Raw genomic sequence first — 14,850 nt, 5'->3', positions numbered from 1 at the left:
CAGATTATAGATACACGCAGTAAGAGCAGGTCCACACTGGAGCAGCAATATAGGCCAGTGCTTTGCCTTTGGCTTTTTTGGCTACTGGCTTTCCTTGCTGGAAAAAAAAGGAAAATGCCAAGGATTATGTCATGCATTTTTATTTTATTTTTATTTAATCACCTGAGGACAAGACAGCAGACACTGGAATAAAACAGATCTACAGTTGAAACATGTAACACGGCTAGATAGCCCAAATTAGGTTAACCAGGTTGGTTAAATAAACAAGGCAACTACCTTCATGCTGAGAGGCAATCTACACGGGCAAGGGCATTCCAGAGTTAATTGGAATTAGAGCCGTGAACTAAAGTCACTTTAATTACAAATGAGTGTTCACACAGGGGTTTAATGTAGTTTAACTGGAATGGTCTTAATTCAGTGCAGTTTAATTCACTTTAGTGCATTTAAAGTGGTTTAACTAATCTGCTTTGAATTTATTCCTGCAGTTAATTCAGATTAATTTCTCAAGTGCCCTTGTACATGCAACGACTGAGAACAAGGCTAGTTTGATTAGAAATTATCATCATTTCCTCCACGTTAACATTCTGACCCCTTACTTCATAATTAAACACTTTCAACACTGCCCTTACATTTGGTACAATTCACAGAAGCCACCAGCACAGAGGCCAGAAAGATGTAACCTCGCTGATAGTTGGTTCATTGCAATAACAAGCACACAACACAATCATCGCCAGAGTTTTTTTCAGTCTGTGCTTTAACAATTTACAGTGCAGCTACATCTACACACCTCAGCTTCCATAGGTTGCGTGGGGTCAGGTGCTAGAATTCATCAGAGCACCTCCTATCGCAAACCAAAGGGAGACGGAGAGCACCCAGTAGAAAGGATTTGCTTAACAATTGGGTTGTGTTTTTTTTCCCTGCCCACAAATGCAGATCTAAGCCACGCTAATCAGCGGTGAACACCGGCATCCTATTGGGCTGAAGTCAAATAACAATCCTTTTATTCCCTCGGCTGTTACCAACTCAGCAATCTCCATCTTACACAGCAAGGAAACATTCCCAGAGGTAAGGGGGTCCTCTAAATTGGATGTTCTTATCCCTCGTTTCTCCATAATGCTGGCTGAAAAACTCTATGCGCTGCAGCAATGAAAAGAATGAGACACTCACCAAATTCAGTTTCCACTGACAGGTCCCCACAGACTAAATCTTTATTAAATGAGGCTTAGCTCAGAACTGGCAGCTTGTCAAATGAGCATTCTCGCTGAAAAGGAGGATTTCCTTTCTGGGGATTCTGCAAATTCCCTTGCAGGGCTCTAAAAAAACCACGGGCACATCAGTGTTCATACAGGTCTTTGCTCCAAATCCCAGACCAGCAAAATGTGTAAGGAATCCCCTTGGGAACGGGCCTCTGGCTTTAGAAGTTCACTCCTTCCTAATGTTCCCGGTCAGATAACATTAAACCTATTAGTCAGCTTTGTTTAAAGACAAAGATCAAATAAATATTTGGAATATTAAGGCGAAGGGCACTAAGAGGAGCACCAGAAGAATTGCGCGGGTCTTTCCTCACAGCTCGCGTGCACGCTCAGCTCACCCAGGCCAGACCTGCACAATTTCTCCAGCCCTTCCCTTCCCACAACAGATTAATTCACGCGTTCCTGACCACCGGCGGTCCCTCCGCTCAGCCTTTTAGAAGCAGCTTTATTTCCTCGCTTAGAAAGCTGTATCGCCCATAAAAGCCTTAAAACCCAATCTCCTCACAAGGTAATTTTCCAGCAAACTGGATAATGGAAAGAAACTCTGCGCTACAAAGGCAGCACAAATTTAATGCTCCTACAACTCGGGGATAAGCAAGCAGTGCCTGCGTTACCTGGCCTGAGCCCAGGCGCACAAATTCCCCTGCCAAGCCAAGTCCCCAGCCCCAGCTCTGCTCTCGCTGGCCTGGATCTCCCCAAGGCGAGGTGCGGCGCTGCCAAGCTGCCTGTTGCACGCAGCCAGGGACCAGGGGAGGCTTGCACAGCTCAGCACGTGATCTCGGCAGCACTGGTATATTAAAAAAAAAGAAAAAAAAGAAAAAAAAAAGAAAAAAAGAAAAAAAAGGCAGGAAATGCTCAGGCCTGCAGCCCAGTGACTTAATCCAATTTCCCTCCTCTTCCCTCCCCCCTCCTACAATGTGGAATCTCAGACAATGCACTTCATTTAGGGGGAAAAAAAATCTCATCCTTACTCACTATTAAGCCTATCCTTACTATTAAACCTATCCTTACTATCTAGCGGAGTACTGGGACAACACATTTTTTACCTATCAACACTGACTGTGCACATGCCAGAGCGGACGCCAACCTCAAGGATTTTCTTTCATGCCTCCATCTGTAAGGAGTCTGTGTTTCACTGTGAGCTACCAGCTCTTTTTAGCTACTCTTTAACTGTTTCTTATTAGATATGGTTTGAAACCCGAGTATTCACAGTGCTCCTGTAAGTTGCAGAAGTCCTGTATAAAGATAGGATGTTTCAGCAGAGATGACCACATGCACCCCCTTCTTCTCTCCTGTTCCTCTGCAGGACCTAAAGCCTGTATTTTCCAGGATGGAGCAGGGAATGGCATGGCAGTGGTTTAGATACTTAGAATCATACCAGCGTTACTTGTCTTGCTTAATCGCCTTCTCCTAAAACAGCCACCCAAACCAGAAGAGAGCCACTACAGAGCTTGAAGGCTGGGCTCAGTGCTCGGCTTGGACGTGCAGAGCAGGAGAGGCCTGGCAGGGAGCTTACTGCCAGCTGCACCGACCGCGCTGTACGTACCCCATTAACAGCCAGCCTCCAGTCTGCTTTCAGAGGCTTTCCCACACCATTTCTGTTTGGAAGAGGAAACAAAACACTGGGGAAGAGCGGAAATGAGAAGAGCCACCCCCAAGTGGAATGGAAAACAAAAATCTTATCCCAGTTGTGGAAACTTTGCCCAAAGGGACAGCAACCCATCAACAGGGTGAGCCCATCCCATCATCAGGGACAGGAGTTTCCACAAGCATGACAGCTGTAGATAACGGGGTTGATTCGGTCATTATTTTACATTATTCTGGACTCGATGGATCGCCTTCGGTAATTCAATATCACATCACATGCATTAGTTAAGAAGCTTTGCTGGACAAAGAAGGTACTCGTTCAAGTTTCTTAACAGCATAAGCATCCAGTTGCATCCAGAGCGTGCACAGGCACACGAGCACTCGCTCTTCCTTTCAGATTCTGTTGGCATCTTCTCTGTGCATCTCATGATTTGCAGACATATCAAAGTAGGGAAAAACAGATCGAGTATGGCCATTTCCCGTCTACCCCACGAGTAAAAAAAACCATACCGAGTTTCCAAATTTGTCTCCAAAATTTCCATATGAAAGAAGTTCATTTTAACAGAAGGTATTTTTAACAACCCTACTTGGGCTGAAGTGATTCTGGAAAGCCAGGCAGGCTTCTTTTTATATTTTTCCACTACTAGAACCTGCGCAGTGCCTCATCCCCGTAGTGACATCACTGCAGCTTTCCACCTCCAACTAATTTTGGTGGGACTGGAACCAGGATCTGGTAAAGCTCACTGATCGGACACAGGCAGGTAAGGAAGCTCATTGGCTTGGGGGAGAAAAGGCACCTCAGGATGAACAGAAAAGCAGCAGCTTTTCCTTTGTTCCCAAGCACTGTGTGCAAATAACATACTCCAATGTCTACTCGGACCTACCAAATGAGCTCATTTTAAGGAGACTTTTCAGGGTAGAGCAGAGGCTTTGTGAAAGACTCATAACTGATCTGCAAAGGACACTAAACACTTTTTTTTTTTTTTTTTTAACAACTATGACTGGAAACAAGGAATCAGAACTCCTTGCAATCAGAAGGATTGTAAAAGTGCTCTGACTGTACTACAGGAACAAAGAAAGTAAGTAGAAACCCAAGAGATATGAAAATACTTAAGACAAATGTAGAAAACATGATCACTGCTGGGCCAGTGGGGTTGTGTTCTTGAATCATTTACAGAATGACATCTTACCCAGAAAATCCTGCATTGAACCATGAAGTGATGCAGAATAACGAGAGCAATTCCAGATTGGAATGGGAACCCCAGTGTCAAATTGTTACTAATGTTAGACTCGAAAGGCAACTTAACATGCCTACCAGCATTTCTACAGCTTGCTTCATATCATTGGCACCATGAAAAGGTATTTTCCTGAAGAACAGCTATCAGGCAAAAGGATTAAGCCACCAGTTGAACTATTTTCTAGTGTAACTAAGAAGCTCTAGCACACGCTTCGGCATTTGGGAGCACTTTAGTCTAAAAAAAAAAAAATAATTAAGAAGAAAAGGGATACTTTCCTGGTCAAGATAACCAATCTACCTCAAGTGGCTTCACAGCGTGCTTCTGTTAGTACCGAATGAACGGGAAGGCAAGCTGCTGTGACTGGGCTCCTGCACTTGCACAGAAGTGATGTGAGAGCGCTCCATCAATGCTGTTCAGGGGTCTTTGACTTGGAGATCCACATCCAGCTCGTGATCAGTTTGAAGCCTGAAGCCAATTGTCAGAATCTAAAGCAAGAGGTTTGGAACAGCAGCAGCAACGAAAGATAATGACAAAAAAAAAGGGGGCACTGCATTTCCATTTATATTTGCCCCATTCAGCTTTACTGGCATTTTTCTGTACAACTGAAGCAGGTCAAACGGCCATTTACACAGCAAAAACTTACTGTAGTCCATAACACAAAATAAGCCAGCTACAAGGTGAAAGAAATAGCACTCCTGATTACATTAGCAAATGACACTGGTACAGCTGCCCTGCTGGCTGACCTCTGGGAAGGAACAGAGAGCGAAATCAAGGGCAAACTGCCCTAAATCTTTAAAAAGTCACAGCCCGTTGTGCTACTGCTAGCTGTCCACGTGACATCTTCCTTAAAATAATTTCTATTTGAAGCCAGCTTCCATGCAGGATGTCAGTCATGCGGAGAGGCCACCAAGGACTGGCAAGGGGCAACATCCCACGCGGCCAGCGATTTCCTCCCGCGCGCTGGGGCAAGAGGAACACAGACCTCTGACCCATCTATTGCTGTGGACCTGAGCTGCCCCTCTTGCACAAACAATGCGAACACGCCATTAACTGTCAGACTGGCAGTGACAAACAGCTGCCACGCTTCTCACCCTCAATTCACTCCCAGACCTCCTCTTTGCAGTCTATTACTGTTGTTTGTTTTAAAAAAATCTCTTCCTTCAACTTGAAGCTGTGCATTTCCCTTCCCAAAGAGAGGCACATTCATGTGCAGGAAGCATTTCCACCCCACATCTTCCTCGGTTTTATTTTGTGTTTTTCTGGGGGGTTGGGTGGTTTGTTGCTGGTTATTTTCCCCCCCTTTCATTAAAGGAGAAAAAAAAAAAAAGCTCTCAGAAGGACACCTCAGGGAGGAAGACAACCGATATCCACTATTGGGAACCTTCAAACCCAGGAAAAAACTACCATCGAGAGACTAACAGAGGAAGCAGATCAAAAAAAACCTCTCCAAGCCAGCCAAGACCCACCGCAGTCACAGCTGGAGCCTGTGTTTCTGCACCACTGACAAGACTGGGAGCGTCATTAAGCACCTCTCCTCTCGGCACCGCGGCCTGCGGAGGGAAGCTGCAGAGCTAAGAAAGGCCCCACGCAGGCTCCTCGCCAAGCGCCGAGAAGGGATTAGGGCCTCCAGCAGCTATGCTGAAGGGAAATGCAGTCTGAATAGAGATGCTTTCTTTAAGAGCTCTCGCCATTAACGGAGCGGAGCTGCAGATGGTCCTCTGAGCGAGCAGGGGGAAATCAGATGGCGCTGCCTCCAGCGCGGCGTCCTGGCAAGGGGTCAGCAAGCCCAGCTTCGCCCCTCTGCTTCTGCTGCCCATTCAGCATGCTGTAGGAAGGGGACCACACGCTTCTTAAATTCACATCCCAAATGCCATTCATGGGAGTAGGGCAAGAGGTAGGGGTAAGATTGCACACAGATTGAAAATCTCTGCAGATATAAGTGCAATGTGGTGCCACAGCAAGAACCAGAGGGCAGCCCCCTCTGCAGCTCCAGGTCTGAGCAGCTCTTCTCATGGTTTCTGTTTCCCAGGTGGGTTGGGAGAAGAGGTGAAATGGTCTCATTTTGACTCAGCAAAGCTGGTCACTACTCAGGCTCATCTGCCTGCAGAACTGAACGATGTCAAAGGCCATTGGCCCAAAAAAATAAAAGAAGAATAACAGCACTGGCTTTGTATCAGATATTTAGGGACAAATATGCCTCACGTAACCTCCCTTGCCACCAAGTTTTGGGAATATATAAGGACAGTGAGCTGTTTTGCTGTACTGGCAGTTATATCTGTTCAAAGAAGCACATATTTGCACTACTTTGTCCTAACAAGATTTCTTGTTAGCTGCTCTACTTTCCCAAGACAGATACATCATTTACACTAGAAACAAGGCACTTTAAAAGGTAAACTAATGCACACAGCCCGCCTTCAGATACTCTTCCAACCCGCTCACATATAGGATTCCTCCCAGACCCTGAGTCCTGCACGGGCGTTCATGCATTCATTCATTCTTCTCAAGTGCATTTTGAGATTGATTTTACAAGAGAGTTCCCAGAGCTCTTAGGGCGGTTCTGCCTGTGCTGATGTCATGGTTATATTTAAAGAAGGAATCCCACTAAAGTGGTTTATAACGTGCTCTGGCAGGACAGTGTAGACAGAGCTAAATCCTATTAAGCTACTTAAGTTGCTTTCCCCTTCTGAAGTCATATGTCAGATGCTGGTCCTACACGTAGCAGCCAACCAACATCAAACCAGCTTATCAAAAGTCACACTGAAAACACCAAATGAAGAAAGAATTCGGACACCACACACGAGGACGAGAAACTGGGGCAGTGTGCTACTCCAGTAACCTCCTGGGATCCCAGGGAGTGGAGAAGGCTGGTGATTAGCTTTTCATTACAGTTAGACTGTAACCCGCGTGCACACCCCTGGACTTTATTAGTTAAAGATAAAGTAAGAAGGACTTTCTTTACATATTTCTCTTGCCATGAGTCAATACATTTCAGAAGGATTATATGGGAAGTGTATGAATGGAAAGAATATTTTATAAACAGAGATCATGCTGATGAGGGCTGGGGGATGACTGGAAAACAGAAGCACCACTCAGCCTCAACTTAGCACCCCTGGGAGCAGGGGAAAGCAGCACTCATAGCTGCCTGGTCTCCTTTCTCAGGAACTTGAAAACAGGCGCCACGGAGTCCTGAAAGATTAATTCCCATAAATGTTAAATGGGCACATTTACAGCTCTGGTTTTACAGCGTTCACTCCTCTAAGTCAACATGTCACTGCTACAAGATTTCAGAGAGAAACCTCAATTTCACAGGTCCCTTAAAGTGATAGAAAATAATAGGCTGGAAGAGACCTCTGGAGGTCACTGTAGTCCAACCTGCAGCTAAAAGTAGGGCTAATTTCATAGTCAGATGAGGCTGCTCTGAGCCATGTCCAGGCAAGTTTCAAGTGTCTCGAGGGCTAGAGTTTCCAAAGCTTCCCTCAGACCCTGCTCCAGCACTATGGAAAAAAATATTCATGAGCAATTACACTCGGGTGCCGCTTCCCATTGTAACTTATGGTTAGAGCTCCCCAGCCTTTTGCTGCGCACCTCGGAGAACCGCCTGATGCTGTCTTCTCCAAGCTCCTGCTTCAGCTAGGGGAAGGCTGCTCAGGGATCCATCCCTTTGCATTCTCCTCTCCGTGCTGAAGGGGCCAAGGGGAAGGTCAGGCTCTCACCAGCTCCGTGACCTTCCTCCAGGCACGCTGCAGTCGGTCGGCATCCCTCCTGTACCAGGGCCCCAAATGGTTATGCAGCCATACAGCACGTACGCTGGCACGCATAACTGGTGAAGAGCCTCTGCGTGCAGAGTGGCTGGTGACCCCGTTTTAGGGCTATTTTCAGCTTGTTTAGCAAGCCGGGCAAAGCACAAGCCTTCGTGGCCCAGGTTTGCCTCCAGCTGCATGACCTACCCCACCTGACATGGTCACGAAGCACCAGGAGGTGACAGCTCAGCCCCCACGCACTGCAAGGCGCAGGCAGGCGCTCCGTGGGCGTGATAAACGCAGCAACTTCAACCCGAGACCGAACAAGAGACTCAACAGCGTGAACGTTATTCATCAAAACAACAAAATGAGGCAGCAGAGGGGGGAAGAAAGCAGAGGAGAGGCAGAGGGAAAGGGAAAAACACGATGGAGCAGTCGCACGCTTCGGACCGAAACCAAGGCACTGCAGGAGCTATTTGGCGAGCCGGGCCGTGCGGATGCTCGTGGTTACCATTGGCTGCCGCCCGCCAGAGCTGCACAGCAACGAGCCTGAGGTAGGAGGCTGCCAGCATGCATGAGAGCTCCCTGCTCAACCCCTCCTCTGAAGGCCCACAGCAAGGCATGACGAGCACCGGGATCGTTTGGGCTCTGCGCCTTGCCGCCCGATCGATCGCGCTCCCCCTGCTGAGGTCAAGCAGGGAGAGGCAGCCCAAGCAGGCAGGACCCAGGGATCACGGGGCCAACGCAGAGCGGCTGCTCTGGGTTATTTCTACAAAGCCACGGTGGGACAGGCTCACGTTCTGCCTTGTTCCGTGGTTCTGGTTGTCCCTGGCGAGCAGGAGGACGGTACTGCACACATGGGGACGGGATGGAGGGGACGGGTAAGATGCGTGTAGTTGTGCTCGTGTCTGACAGCTGGAGAAGTGCTGGCACCCACAAGGCAATAATGCTCCTCAAAAGCAGGACCGCACAGCATCAGCGCTGCTCTTGTAGATGTTTCACTCCATTAACTTAAGAAAGCAAGGGAGAAAACGGTCACAACAGGGGATGCTGTCCGGCCTTGGCTTTTCTACAAAAAGGGCTCCAACTCCAAGGCCCAAGACCACACCGGCATTTATAAAAAATAAAAATAAATGCTTCTCGCAGAAGGGCAAGCAGGAGAGAGTACAGAAGCTGGCATCATGTGGAAAAGTAATTGATGCAGCCGTTGGGCTTACCACCGCCACAGCCACAAAGCACATCGTGAAATACAATACAGATGCGGAGGAGGAAAACTAGTTCTAGCTCCTGAGTGTGACAGCTCACTGCGGGTGAGCTTGCTACAGCTTTCCTCTAGCACAACTGCCTAAACCAAGCCAACATCAGATGTATAAGACCAAAAAGAAAAGAAAAAAAAAAGTGCAGTGATTGGACAAAAAACTCAAAGATGAGGTGAATGGCTTGCAGGCTCTTGCACAACCAGCTGTGGAGAGAGGTCCGTAATTCCTTCAGCCCAGTTCCCAAACCACCATGTCCCAGAAGCACTCGGAGAGCGTTAAAGCCATGTGCACACCCTGCTCTACTCTGCCTCCCTTCCCAGCACAGGCAGGAGGAGCTCGGCTCTGCCAGTCAGGTCAGGTCCACCTCTGCAGCAGCCTCTGCTCACCCCGTGCAACTCTCAGCTTGGAGAGAGAACGAACAGGAGGAACACCACCAAAATCTGAACAGCAAAACCAACAGCTTAACTTCTACCACTTTTGAAAGAAAGCAAACCAAAGGTCTCTGTCCTTACATTCCCAAGGCAGCCACTGAAAACAAAACCAAAGATCACGGCAAGGTCTTTGGGCAGCACACTGAACCTATGAAGAGTGTTACAGGTTAATGATTATACTGCAGAGGCCCATATTAGTCATCTGATCTTAGATCCCAGGTCAGCTACAAGCGTACATGTGGGGAAGAAAGGACTTTGGGACAGGGAGAAAGTGTTTGAGAACAACAGATGCTTTTTTTTTTTTCAACAGTCTGGCTGCTACAAACCTCAGGAGTCCCTGAGATGCACCACTGTCACCACCAGAAAAGGAAAAAAGCTCCAGGAAATCCAGCATCTTCCCCACACACGTTCTTGACAGCGAGAAATGGCAGATACTGCCAGCACACCTAGTACAAAAACATTTTTGAAGTTTTTACGGACTAAGGGTATAAATTCATATGAAAAAAATCTGTCACATCTTTTGTTAATTCCCTCGAGGTAAATACAACAGAGGTAGGTGGGGAAACATTTGATAAGCAGACAGCTAAGCATTGGGTTTCTTCATTATTCAATGCAGTAGCCAAAATGGTTTGTAGTCATTTACATGAGCACTGTTCTGAGGCTTATAAATTACTGTTATTTCTGCATCAGCTTGCTTTTACCCTGCAAAAAAAGAGGTAGGGAGCATAATTTCAATGAGTGGGATCTCCCAGCGCTGACAGAGTACTGCTTGCCACGTTAACAGCCGCAGCTGTGCGTAAGTGTGTCAGAGATTATTCTGACCTTTCTCCAGCATCACTGCTGAACATGTACCACCAGCCGACAGACAAGAACACCAGCGAGAGTGGGTAGTGATAACTCAGCGCAGCGCTGTCAGCTCGCCCTCCTGCAGTCCCCGCACGCCGCTGGTGTGGTCCCCTGGCTGTACGCAATTCCAGTCTTTCACCAAAACACGGCCAGCAAAAAAATGGAGTAGGAGGCACAGCTGCTTCTAAAAACTTTTCATTTACTCCATCCTGGGTAAAAGAGAGGAAAAGATATCGAGGTTTTCCTTTATTTTCCTCTCCTCTTACAAAAGGCTATAAAATCCCCATGTCCTCACATGGAAGCCTGACTGATATCCACTACAAAAATATCGAGATGTGTTATTTAAGCAAGCTATCCAGAGGTCACTATCTGTCTAATCTGACCTGCTAGAGCAACGAAGCACAGCAAACACAACTCCACCCTAACAAGCAAGTCTATTTTTGCTGCTTTGCTTGAGGATCAAAGCTTTTCCCGTGGTCCCAGGGACTAAGACCACAAAAAAACCTTGCACTTTCAGGACAGACTCAAGCAAACACCAAGTTCAGGAAATAGCACCATGCAAACCATGTGTTAAACTGGCCATACCAATGGCACAACAGCGAGAACGTTGTATCAAAAACCTAAAAGTAAATCAAGGACTCCTGATATCCGTAACCAAACTTAAAAGCACTGTCCTCTGGGACACCAGAGAATTTTCCCTCAAAAGACCGCTCACCTCACTGACAGTCGTGGTGCTTTTCATAATCTCGTCCACAAATTCAATCAAGCTCCGGACAAAATCTAATCAAGTCAGAGAAGCTGCCTTGTAAGGGCTGTCTTTTCAAGTCCTGTCACAGGAGGCCCGCTCAAAACCAGCCTCTGATGTCCCAGGACTCAAGCAGCTTTATTTCATGTAGCTCATTGCTGTAGGCACCAAAGACCCCCTTGGCTCCCCAGGCTATTTTCATACTCGCTCCGGTGGAGCATTTGATCTCTAGACGAGTTAGGCTCAGCCTCCTCTCCTTGTTGCTCATACCCTAGTGATTTCTCCAGGCACAATGGCTCTCCTAGGTGTAGGAAGAAACTGCTACCCAAGGAATCCCATTAACATAACGATTCATCGAGCTCGAGTTTCCCTCTAGAAAACATAACCCACCCCTGAGAACTATTGCTAGCCTGAAGTTACTGATCATCCCAAAGTAAACAGCAAACGCCCATAGACTGACAATACAGAGCATTTACATTTAGGAAGGGCTCATCATTCATGTTTAAGACACGTTTAACACTTCTGTCTGTCCTTCAGAAGCAGAAGTTTCCTCCTTCAGGGAAAGAATTTACTTCCACAATGATAAATAAAGGGGAAAAGCCTGTTTAGATTTCACTTCACACTACAGCATTTACCTTGTGATCTTTAAGGTAATTCAAACTCAGATACTGACCTGGATGCTGACATCATAAAAACAAACTATTCAAGGAGTTTGGGGTTCTAAAGTTAAAGTTTCATCCATGGACCCCGGAAATAACAGCATGATCTTTAAATACTGTGGGGCAAAACAGGGTGACCGGGGTTAAAGCACGTCCAGCTGTATCCCATCGGCTGGCGTCTGACTCCCACCCACCAAGGATGCAGCAATCTCCGTTCAGACCAACAGCTCTGACACAGAGTCAGGGCACACCTTTCTGTGGAAGTGTCTGTGTGTTTCCGTCTCAGTCACGAGTTTTACTAGAACTAAACGCTTACAAGGAGAGCACCACTTCTTCCCAGCATCGAACCTGCATAGACAGCAGGACAGCAAACGCTCCCACCAGCCGAATTCCTGGCACTTCCAAAGTAGTTATTTCCAAACTACCGAACAGATAAACAGAACTAGCAAGCTTCCTGCCACCAAGCCACTCCCCATCTTCCTTTTGTTCAGCATGTGTAGCTCAGCTCGTTTCCGATTTTAATTTCGGCAGGAAGAGCTGTTTCAACCAGAGCACAGAAATAAGGTGCCCAGAACCCCAGACTCGCTGGCTCTGCTCCGCATCAAAAAAGCATTCAGAAAAGGTTACTGATTAAAGGAAGGCTGCCGTTATCTCCAACGTGCCAAACATTTGAAAGGATGTCCCCTCCCAGACACTTCAGTGTATGAAGAGTTCAGTTCCTTTCCTTTCCTAATAAAAAAAAAGTAAAATCTTCATAAAACAAAAGAAACTATTTGTTGTTTTGACTGTGTACCAAGCCAGCTTCCAAATGAAGTATTCCTGCCATGTCTCCGCTCCAGGATGGTCCCTGGCGAGCATCTCCAATACTTCACATATCAATATTTCTTTCTGGAAACTCGGCTCTAGGGAGAATGAAGAAGTGAAGAAGCTCAAGCATATTTATCAGGCTTGACAGTTTCTCCGTGTATGCAGCACTGGAAAACAATTTCACTGATAAATGGATGGGCTGTAACTAGTCACACAGCCCTGTATCTTGCTTTCAACCTCATTACTCTTTAAAAGAGGTGCAACTTAGCGAAGGGCTTCAAAACACAGCCTTGCAGCAGAGAAACTTGCGGGGAAGGTGGGGACGGTAGCTACGTTACACAGCTGAGCTCCGCAGATCTAGTGAAGATAGACATTTGTATTACTGCTTGGCCAGCTGTAGCATGGTATTACGCCACCACCTCAGACTTTGGTGTCAACAGAACACGGCTCTGTGGGATTTCATGTGTCATTCCTGAAGCTGCAATACGCTTTGTTGGTAAGGAGGTGTGTGCACGCCAGTGGCAGCATCAAATCACAATCAAGTCACATACAATCCACTGCTGGAGAAAGGGAAAGAAATCAAAAATCAGTCATGTGCTCAAATGGCAGCCAGAACAGCTCGAGGTTGTTAAAGTGATGGAGAGTATGGTCTTCACTGAGAAAGGAGGAAAGAACAAGCTCGGAAGAGGATGTGTTGGTTCACTTAACAGCAATATGCCCCTGCTCAGTTACAATTCTGCAGCCACAGAATAACCAGAAATAAAATGTTATCACAAACCTCTTGTCACTAGCGGTATAGTGGTTTGTTCTATCAACTCTCCAAGCCCCACATTGTTTCTGCCTCCAAACCAGAAAGAAGCCATAAAGAGCAGGAAACAGCTAATCTATAAGCCAAAGCCGGAAGCGTGTCTTTTTTTTTCCCCATGGTGGAAAATAAAATAAAAGGACTATCGTTTAGAAAAAGCTACAGGGTCACATGAAGACAGAAGTCAGCCAAGAACTTTTTAGTTGGCTCCTGAATTCTGCTTATTGCTTCGACACCCTAAAAGAGAGACTGAACGCCGAGCTTTGTGCACGCAGCGCCTTTCCACCCACACCTAACCCCCAGTTCTCTGAGTGATGAAGCACTACGGGGCACAGGCACTTCACTCCTGCCTCTGGTTTATCTGCTGCGCAGGTGTGTTTTCACGGTGACAGACCAAGGCTACGTATTACACCACAGAACACTAAACCACTGGGGGGTTGGCTTGCAAAGGGGATATTCATTTCAACCCACATCCAGACCCAACCTTCTGTGGGGGCGCATGGTGAGACAGAGCAGGGTTACAATAACCAAGCAACAAGAAGAAAACTGTGTTTTACACCTGGATCGGGCGCTCAATCCAGTTCCGTGGCCAGCTGTTCAGACACCCTGGCCTCAAGTTTGTGGACAGCCTTGGTTAGCATCAGGGCTAGTTATACTGTAACTTCCCCCAGACCTGCCTCTGTGCCGGTGTTGAAACCTGTTCTCAGCCAGGTCAGTTCCTTGATTTAATCACTGAGCAACTGCAGGGTGCAAGGCGTGCCTGCCACTGTCCTGGACGTGCCCTTCTGCCTTCCCTTTGCTGGAGACTGCGTAACCATGACCTCAGAAGCCACAAGCTTCCACTTCAAACAGCGATGATTAAAGGGTCTGAAGCTGCACGCTTCGTTTGGGATGGGAGAGTCACATCAGTTTTCGGATTCCAAATGCTGAAATTTGTGCAGAGCACTTCCACAGAGAAAGCTACTACAGAGACTTGGAGCACACAGCCGCAGATAATGGCAGGGAACACGAGCCAGACCCTTGTGCCCCACAAACCACCCCTCCAGTAAGCACCGCGCAGCTCTGCAGCCCGCATCCTCCTACACAGCATTCACCTCAACGCTCTTTGCACGTCTCTACTGACTTATTCACCCTTTGTTTGACTTACAATTTCAATGGCAAATACTTCGGTACTTACAACATTTGACATCCGTGTAGTTTAGGAGCCGCCAGCACCGGCACGCTCCACGCTTGTTTTTTGCGGCACAGAGCCCTGCGCACAGCACAATACCTCTGTGTGCTACACGAGCATGATTTACAGCACCCATTTCGGGATTAGTCATTGCCTGCTTCTTAGAAGCAGGATTTTTTTTAAAAAAAAAAAAAAAGTCTGCCACATCATGGGGAAATAGAGTCACTCTTCAGACATTCAGATAGTGCAAACCGTGCAGCAACACTGAGACTGGGTGTAGCTAAGGTACCTCCCGGGTTTGGAGTGTAA

General features: G+C 47.0%; 1 protein-coding gene across 3 annotated transcripts in view; it reads right to left on the bottom strand.

Annotated features, from left to right (window-relative positions):
* TTYH3 (tweety family member 3) overlaps nt 1–14,850 on the bottom strand; it is a 78,525-nt gene that overhangs the window by 45,644 nt on the left and 18,031 nt on the right. The window lies entirely within an intron of this gene.

This window comes from Oxyura jamaicensis, chromosome 14 (genome assembly GCF_011077185.1).
Source record: "Oxyura jamaicensis isolate SHBP4307 breed ruddy duck chromosome 14, BPBGC_Ojam_1.0, whole genome shotgun sequence".
NCBI classification, from domain to species: Eukaryota; Metazoa; Chordata; class Aves; order Anseriformes; family Anatidae; genus Oxyura; species Oxyura jamaicensis.
This window is presented reverse-complemented; position numbering and strand designations above follow the sequence as displayed.